General features: G+C 34.0%; 2 pseudogenes; one reads left to right on the top strand and one right to left on the bottom strand.

Moving 5' to 3' along the window:
- The first annotated feature begins 366 nt into the window (after positions 1–366).
- On the top strand, positions 367–2,133 carry LOC111311057 (putative membrane-associated kinase regulator 4 pseudogene; annotated as a pseudogene).
- Positions 2,134–5,736: 3,603 nt separating this feature from the next.
- Positions 5,737–8,575, bottom strand: LOC111311058 (ankyrin repeat-containing protein At5g02620-like; annotated as a pseudogene).
- Between the last annotated feature and the right edge of the window lie 917 nt (positions 8,576–9,492).

Raw genomic sequence — 9,492 nt, forward strand, 5'->3', positions numbered from 1 at the left:
CTATTTTATAGGGATTTTGTTATTGTTTTTAAGTTACGATATCGTGTATATAATTATCTGTTGTAACCTATTTGATTAATGCAGAAAACATTCTTTCTCCCAATTACGTTTTTCAACAATAATAAACATAATGAGAAGTTTCTCTGCATTCTTTTCTTCCAAACTGAAAAAATTGGAATAACAAGACAAATGGTTGTAATTCACCTTTTGAATGCAGAATTTAGGAGGTAAAAAGGGCATGAGGTAAAATGATGAAATGGTAAAAAAAAAAAAAAAAAAAACTATTACTCAAGTAATAACATAATTCAAGCCAAGGGTACTGTATGTGAGCCACAAATTTTGATGCAGAATTGAAGGGATAAAAATGCAAAATACTAGTAATACATGCATGGGTCACCCAGAAGCTGTTCAGCTGAGGGGGGAAAAATCCACACTGTTTTCGGAATTTTATTGTTTGGAACCATTCATGATATTACTACAAAGGAGAAAAAGAGAGTGGGGAAAAAAGGAAAATAACAGATAACTCCTTACCTTATGATTTTATTTTTCTAACTTGGCTCCATTCTCGCTTTAAAGGATGCCCTGCCTGCCCCTTTCTTTCCTCACCAAGCTCACCTCCCCATAAGCTGAGCATATCCAAGAGAGAAAGAGAGAGGCTTTTGACGGTTCAAAAGATGGGCAAAAGCCAAGCTTCATTTAACAATGCCGATGAAGACTATATTGATATAGAGGTAAGCTCATCCTCCAACTTCTTGTATTACTCTATAAGCTCTCCACCACAAAGCAAAGAGTTTGAGTTCCAAATGTGTTCAGTTTCTCGAGATGGAGAAATTACCTCAACTTCCCCAGCTGATGAGCTCTTCTACAAAGGAAAGCTCCTTCCCCTCCACCTCCCTCCTCGCTTGCAAATGGTTCAGAAACTACTACAAATTTCCAACAGTACTACATTTGAGTGCAAAACTGAAGCGCCTTTTGAAGAAAATCCTGCTGTTCCTTTCATAACAATCTCTGCTATTCGTTCAACTAATACAAGTACCCCATTGGAATCCTGCAGCATCTCACCGACAGAATCCTGCAGGGTGAGTAGTGAACTAAACCCGGATGACTATTTCTTTGAATGGTCAACTGAACTGAATGGCTTCATTGGCAATAATTCGAAGAAGTCTTGGTCTAGAAAGCTCAAGCAGATCAAGCAATCCTCAATAAGCCAAAAGCTCAAGGCATCCCGGGCGTATCTTAAGTCTTTGTTTAGTAAGTCTGCCTGTCCAAATGAGTCTCGTGCCAAAGCAACATGCAATGCAGAAGCGGAAAATGTTTCAGAGAGCAAAGATTGTGTAAACAAGTACATGGAAATGGCAAAGAAGAACCCATTTGGAAAGATTGATAATGACAGATACAAAATATCAAGTATTATTACGAGGAGCATCGACAAAGAGTTGGTTGAGGATGCTGCAAATAGGCATAGGAGATCTTTTTCAGGGGTAATTCAAAGGCATTCTCCAACAAAGTCTTCATCTACATCTACATCAACATCTGGTTCCTCTTCTTCTTCATCATCTTTTTCATTCAGTTCAAGCGGATTCTGTGATTTACAGTCGCTGAAAAGGAGCAACAGTGAGAATTCAGAGATTGAAAATTCTATTGAGGGAGCAATTGCTCACTGTAAGCAGTCTCAAAAGCTGTCTAGCTCAAGAAAGACTGCAAGTGAACTTGGGGTTTGTTCACTTTCTGCTTCAAAGATTTCAGTTAGTGGGGACCAAGAAACACCAGGACTTCGCAGCATATGAATGTGAAAATACTTTGGAAAAGACTGAAAATCCAGTTCTTGTTACATTCTTCAAAGTGAGTGTCATTTTAATCCAGTGTGATAATCAGATACTTTGCAAACTTTTTCAGCACTGTTAGACAAGACCAATTTGTTAATGTTCCTAAAATACTTTTCTGTGGAAGAACAAATTGAAGTCCATTATTGTTCAAATAATAAAGGAAAAAAATTATTAGAGATTCTTCCATGGAAGTTTATCATTCAAAATCAATAGTCTAGTCCCACTATATAGCCTTCCTTTTTGTACTTCCACAAGATGTTGCATGATTAGAATTGGTTGAATGCAATATCTATTTACTTGATTTTTCTTTCCCCCATTTCCTTTTTTTTTTTTCCTTCTTGGACTGGGACAAGACATTCTCTTTTACAACAATTTGACTGTTTCCATGCTGGAATTTTTCACATTTGACAATGATCCTTACCACTTAACTAAGTTTTACTCTATTGATGCTAATTAAAAGTCAAATTTTGTTGATAACAACGACTAAAACATCCAGAAAACAAGTATCAGTTCCTCCACAAGTGGAAAAAAAAAAAAAAACGTTTTCAGTAAAACCACCCGAACTTTAAATCTGTAGATTCTGTAAAAACAAGGTGTATTTTACCAAAGTTTTTTCTTTTACATGAAACTTTTCCCTAAACTAGAGATTCTCTGTTACTTTTTCAGCCTTTCAGGCTTTATTCAGGAAGTGGGGAGATTTGTATATGTTCAGAAAATGTGGACTGCTATCTTTTTATCTTTTCCTCCCTTTGGAAAAGAGAAACTACACTTTATTTGAATCATTTCAATGAATAAAAAGATGACTTTACTATCTCTTAACTCAATATTAAAATCTCTTGGAGCAGATTGATCATTGAACAAAAGTAAGTTCTAAAAAATCATTCTACTTTCACCTATTCTAAACAAGCCAGTAACGATAAGTGGCCCTTTTTTTTTTTTTTTTTGAATACTTGTCCAGTAAGTCCCTTTGCATGAGGGACAGAACCTGCAATATTTTGATACATAAAAAACCTTGATTACAGGAACAAACAGATGCTTTGTACAGGACAAGCATGATCATCCCCCTGCAGAGTAGCATAGTTTACTACAAATTAAGACTAATCTATACCATCTATCAAAAAAAAGACTAATCTATACCAAGATCTTTGTACTATTTACAAAACGGTTCGATTACAATGATTTTGATCACAAGATATATCCTCTTTGTGCCTCTGAAGAGCATCTACATGGCAAATGTGTACTGTCATTATTATCCTCAAAATTGAAAGCGAAATGAACCAAACTTTAGCTGTCTCAAACAAAACAAAAATTTTCATTCATCTTATTGTTATGTTCTCATGATTTTGACTAAACATTAAACTAAACAAAACATGCCTGCTAGATTTTTGACAAGATTGGGTGGAAAATAATGAAATTCCATAGCAGCTAATTGACAGATGTCGAGCACCAGGAGTGTAGACAAGTATAAAAAAGTAACTCCTTTTACTGTATGAACAGGTTTGTCCATTTAGTTAAAGAATGGAAGTGGAAGGTACTAAAACTTGTAAGTTTGTAAAATGGATCTTAATTTTAATGGAAACTTGAGCTATCTATGCAAAAAACCTAAAAATTGGAGTCCAAAAGTATATGCTTTTCAGTGCATACGCGATAAATATAACTTCTGTAAGTAACTAAGGGGCTAGCTGGGTTTGGTATGGAAGAAAGGAAAGTAGAAGGATAAAAACTGTTCAATCTAATGGTTAGCTTACAATATGGAAAAGCAGGTAACAAAACATAAGACTAAGAAACTTGTCCTTCCTTCGAAATAGTGTTAGTGGATGGAACAGATCAGATAGACAGATACCTTACTATTCCATTCCATAGCCTCCCCTAGACGCAAGGTTCGGTAATGAACTCTTAGAAAGTGTTGTGTCTGCTTCTTGCCTATTGAGGTAAAAGAAGTTGGCATCAAAACGTTTATATTGCCATTTGACTCCTCCTTTACTTCATTAAAGAAGGTTACAATCAAGTCAGAATCCAATTATTCACGATCTACTGACCTAAGCAATCAAGAAAAGAAATTACATGTCCTGATAGACCTATAGGGGTGGAGATTTGAATTACCAAAACAAAGGATGAAGATATTTGGCATCGCTGGGACCACGTCAGCAAGTGAAGCATGTGAAAAATGTCAGGATAGATTCAAGGCATCAATATTATTTCCTGAAGACCATTTTAATTTATAAAAAATCTGTAAGCAACTTGTCATCTTCTTACACTTTGTTCTGAAGCACAATGCACCTTCAGCATAATGTTACCATCTATAAAATAATCAACTGCTCCCTCAACTCATTTCAAATTAAACTTTAGCAATCTCTTTTTCTTTCCCTTCAGCGACGAAATGAATTTATTGTGACAAGTAGCAGCATGTCAAAGCCTTATAGCTAAACATGAAGTAAACTCTAGTTATAGGCCAAAAAGGAGAAAAGAAAAGCTAAAAAGAGGAAAATCTCTGCTTTAGCACTTTAAATATTTCAAGTTATTACTCGGAAAAATTGGAAAGCAAGAATGTAACAGCATTAGTGGGTCCATTGTTTAGTTGTCTGATTCATTTGGGCAACTTTTTCTCAATTGGTCTATCTCCTTTAATGTCCTCTTTGGTCCTGTCCTGATTATCAATAAGGAAAGAACAATCATAAACAAAGGTTCATTGCATTTAGCATAGATTGAAGAGAAAACAAGCATTAAACACTCATAAAAAAAACAAGCATGACACAGCAAAATAAGTTGACAGCCTTCTGAAAATATCAGAAATTGGAATTTCTATGAAACTCATGGACCTTGTACAAATGCTGATAGCTTTGCCACCAGCAAAAAGTTAGATAAGGAGGATCTAAATTGGAGAGACAAGAAAAGGTGTTCTAGAAAGCAAATGTCCTACTAGCAGATAGAGTCTATCACCACTATGGTCAAGTCAAGTCCTACTGCCCTCACTTGAATGAAGCCATAGTAGCATTCAACATTACCAGGGAGTATAAAACTTGACAGCTTTCATCTTTAAAGATTTGCCTACGGGGTTAAATGGAACTAATCTAGAAATGAAAAGTTTTATGAAGAAAAACTGAAGGAAAATATACCATCTAAGGAAAGCAATTTGTCTTTACAACATGGTATCATAAATTCTTTAATTAGCAGTTTTCAGCTTGCATTTCTATGTATTCCCATTTTTTCTTTGTTCCTTGGCTAAAAGTTTAAGCTATAAGATGAGACGTTTGATAACAAAACAACGAGAACACTATCATATTCATTACAGATTCCGACCAAATGACAGAAAGTAAAAGCCCTTACTGAAAATTTGAGATAATGGAACAGTAAGACAAGGAGGAATGTTGAAATTGCCAAAACAAAGAACGTGTCATACCCAAGTCATACAAACTATTGGTTGGTGAAACTAATGGTAGACGTGGTGAAAATGAAGCATTAGCCAATGAAGACTGAATCATGTAAAGGTCTCTTGTAGATCACAAGCAATAAAGACAGACTAGAAAAGCATAAGATATTTTATTTGCAATGAAGGTCTCATTAATTATTCCATGATGCCAGTCAAGTCAGAAGGAAACTATGTAGGAGAATTACTGCAATACTACCAGTAGTCTTCCTTTTTTGTCTTGCTAGAAGAGGAAAGGGAACAATATGACACAGGGAATCCTGTACACATGACATGGGAAAAGCACAGTAATAAAAGATTTGGACTCAAATTCCGTGATATACCACACCAAGAAAACAAAAATAGGCATAGTATTACATGCCCATTTGAAAGATGTTAAATTTATGTAGCCAAGTGTGAAGTGGCAGTGAAAGTTTTTGGATTATTTTTCGAAAAAGAAATCAGTAAGTTCTGAGGTTAGAGTGATGGTCGTTTTGGAAGGTTTGCACATATAGCAATCATTGATTAATTTGTTTCCTAGATCCATTGAACTACAAAAAGGAAATGTCTACTTGTTCTCTGCTGTTTTACAATCTGTATAAGTTCAATCTTGCAATTTTGTTTCAGTGAGAAGCACTAGGCTGATATTCTGCTACAGTTAGTCAGAACTATGTACACGAGATAAAGAGTTGGGTGGGGAGAAGGATATAATGCGCATTAAAGCTCAAGCCGCATAGAGTTTCTTATGCTCACTGTTCAGAATCTCTGTGCCAGACATATATGACATTGTCAATGACCGAGACCAGCCACTTACTGGAGACCTCCGGATGCTCCGAAGTTTTGAAGCCTCAATATGGTTGACAATCACCCAGCAACACAATGCTCCCAATGTTGATACCATGATAACAGTCCCTATACCAGTAATAGGATTAGCTAACCACCTCTCATCTTCTCCTACTACAATATAGGAAAGGGCAAGAAATGCAACTGAAATCAGCACAAAAGCCAACCACATAAGCTTATTCATAACTGCTATCATCTGCTTCTTTGCCGTTCTCTGTATAATTACAACTGAGGTTTGCACTGCCTCAACGGCCAATGATATGAAAAGGCTATGCCATCAAAGACAAAAAGAATCATAAATGGCAGTTTTGAAGCTATTCTCGCTTGTTGAGGAGAGACGCCTTGTGAAATATCTTTAGGACTGCAAGCATATTGACCTGGGACATTGAAAATGGCAACAAATGCACTAACGGCAATGAGAACAGCAACCACTGTGTTGGAGTTGATTGCATTATTGAGACCTTAAACATGCATTTTTTGTTGAGCCACTTAGCTATAACTTGCACCCGTTTTCTTGTTTGGGATGTATGCTCAAGCTGGTGATGAACCTCATTCTTTATATCACTTACAATTTGTTTTAGTTCCCGAGCCGAATTTTGTAGGTTGTCTTAATAAATCTGGCACATTGGACTCCATGTTCGTTTAAGATGCCTGCAATATCAGATAGCTTATTTTTCTCTGCAATGTCAAGAGCCGTTTCCCCGGACTTGTTGATGACTAGTTTGTGAACTTCAATGTCATTTAGCAGCTTTTGAAAAATCTAAAAGATTGAATTAGTGATTAGACAGGCTCACAAACTTTTCCAACTCTATGAGACGGATAAAAAATTCTATCAGCAAATTTGATTAGTTATTTCTAACCACTGCAGAGTGCATTTGTTGCTCAGAAATACTTAAAACTCATCATATATCAATAACTAAAATTGGAGTTTATTCTAAAGCCGAAAGTAAAAAATTGTACTACTTTCCACAAGGAAAACCAGTTCACTGCTTGAAATAAGACACTATGAGTTAAGATGATTCTTTATATCTAAGAGAACATACAAAGCCATTGTACATTCATCCTGTAATAAGTTAAGTTGGCAAAAAAAAAAAAAAAAACATTCTGAAGAGGAGACATAACAAATTAACAATTACTAAAAGTTTGATCTTAACTACCTGAATCCAAACCTTTCGAGTTCCTATATGCAAAGCAGTGTTGGCCTTAGTATCAACCATGTTTATTAAAGAAGGATCTGACTTTATCATGCTCATCTACTACCTCAACATTTTGTCCTTTAACCGCCAGCTTTAGAGCTGTCTAGCCCTTCTTGTCAATTCTTGTTGCAATTCCAGGTTCTTTAGACAAAAAGGGACTTTACTATCTCTAGATGCTCATTCCTTGCTGCCGAATGCAAGGCCATTTTTCCATTGCTCTTTGCTATTGCGACCATATTGCTGCCTTTTTCTAAGAGGAAATTCACCACTTCAGTGTGGCCTTGTGATGCAGCAGTGCGCAATGCTGTGGTGTTACAAGAATCAAAAGTCATTGAAAGGTCAAGATTGGCCTCCATGAGAATCTTCAATACCTTTGAGACAGTTTGGGAAAACAATTTATCTCCAAGGACGATCTGTTAATCGGCAAGGGTTAGAATAATCTGTAAGAAAATACACACAAATAAAGAACGGTGGAAGCTAGGAAGAATTGAGGGTAGTTTGAATAACAATTTGGGCTTGGAATAAAATATGGAAACTTCAAACAAATCAGATGACTTAAACAAAAGGTAATTTTACTACAAAACTTGCAAGTTCTTAACAAATAGAAACAGCAAAAAAATTGATAAAATATTTGGTAAAGAAATTGCAGTGTGAACTTTCATAATGGTTCTTAATTTCATATCCAACATGATTATCAAGAGAAAAGCAAACTGAGGAACTCACCGAGTTCCCTTTTTTGACAGCAATATGAAAAGCATCATAGCCATTCCTTGCTCTAACACCAGCCAAAACAATATCATAGTACTTCATCACTTCCTTCACTAAATCAGCATAACCACAATCAGCAGCAACATATAAGGCAGTTTCACCAGATTCATTCTCTGCTTAGACAGCAAATCCTTCAACTTTCCATCCTTACCATCACCAATTCTTTCCAAAACCAATTCAAAATTTCCTGCTCTCGCAGCTAGGTGCAATGATGTATCACACATTTTACCTGTAAACTGCTTCGTCATCTTCTTTTTCTGAACGCTTTGCTCTTTTCCCATAGTTCCGTCCTCCTTTGCTTCCTTTAATGCAAACTTCCAAAAGAACAATGAAGTTTTTCACATTTTGTCTTCTTGTTGATAGTTTTGATTTCTTCTGAATCAAAACTTCAATTATTCACCATACAAACAGATAAAAAAAACTACATCGAAGAATCCCTGAAATCAATATAAAAAGATGAGATAATTCAGAAGACTGAAGAGATACGTATATGCACGAGGGAAACTTGAGAGCTTGATTTTCTTGATATAATAATCAAATTCTTAACGCCCACTCACCCTTGATCAGTTGACACGTAGAGTTGGTACTTGAGGTCGTGAATTTTAAAAAATTTATGGATATGTAACTTTTCAATCTAATAATTAACGGAATAAGGATTTAAAAATAGATTAAGAACAAAAAAAAGCAAATTTTTTTATCATTTTCTTTGTAACTTAAATTTTGTATATATATGTTTTTATCAAAAAAAGAAAAGTTAAAATATTAAAAAATTTTAAAATTATTTTATTTTTTAAATTTATTTAAATATAATAAAAATATAAAATTTTATTTTTTAAATAAAATTTTATATTCTTATTATATTTAAATAAATTCTCATTTTTATTTATATCCAAATAAATTTTTATTTTAAATGAAAAAATCATTTATGTTAAAAGTTTATTTAAGGTACAGATTAAATTTTTAAAAATTTATTTAAATACAAATAAAAATCTTAAGAACTTATTTATATGTACATTAAAAATTGAAAATTTATTTAAATATAATAAAAATATAAAAATTTATTTAAACAAATTTATAAAATTTAAATTTTTTATTGTTTAAAAAAAACTTAAACCCACCTGTCAACCCAATAGTAGTCATCATTATAATATCCACAATTTTATATTAATATAATTTTATATAAAAAATATCTTTTAAGAGACTTGAGTTTAATACATGGATTTTTTTTCTTTTATAGTAGTTGTTTTTTATTGGAAGCAAGATCTCTTTTATTTTTTTAGTTCTTTTATCAGTATTTTATGTTTGACCCATAGACAGATAAAGAACTTTATTTGATATGTGTTTTTTTTCTTGTGCTTTTGTATTTGACAGGTATAGTTCCTCTCTATTTTTGAAATTTCATTCTTTTGTTTCTATTTTTAGTTGAAAACGATGTATTGTGATGTTAAAGATA

Source organism: Durio zibethinus, chromosome 1 (genome assembly GCF_047325235.1).
Source record: "Durio zibethinus cultivar Kanyao isolate XHJ-2024 chromosome 1, ASM4732523v1, whole genome shotgun sequence".
Classification (NCBI taxonomy): Eukaryota; Viridiplantae; Streptophyta; class Magnoliopsida; order Malvales; family Malvaceae; genus Durio; species Durio zibethinus.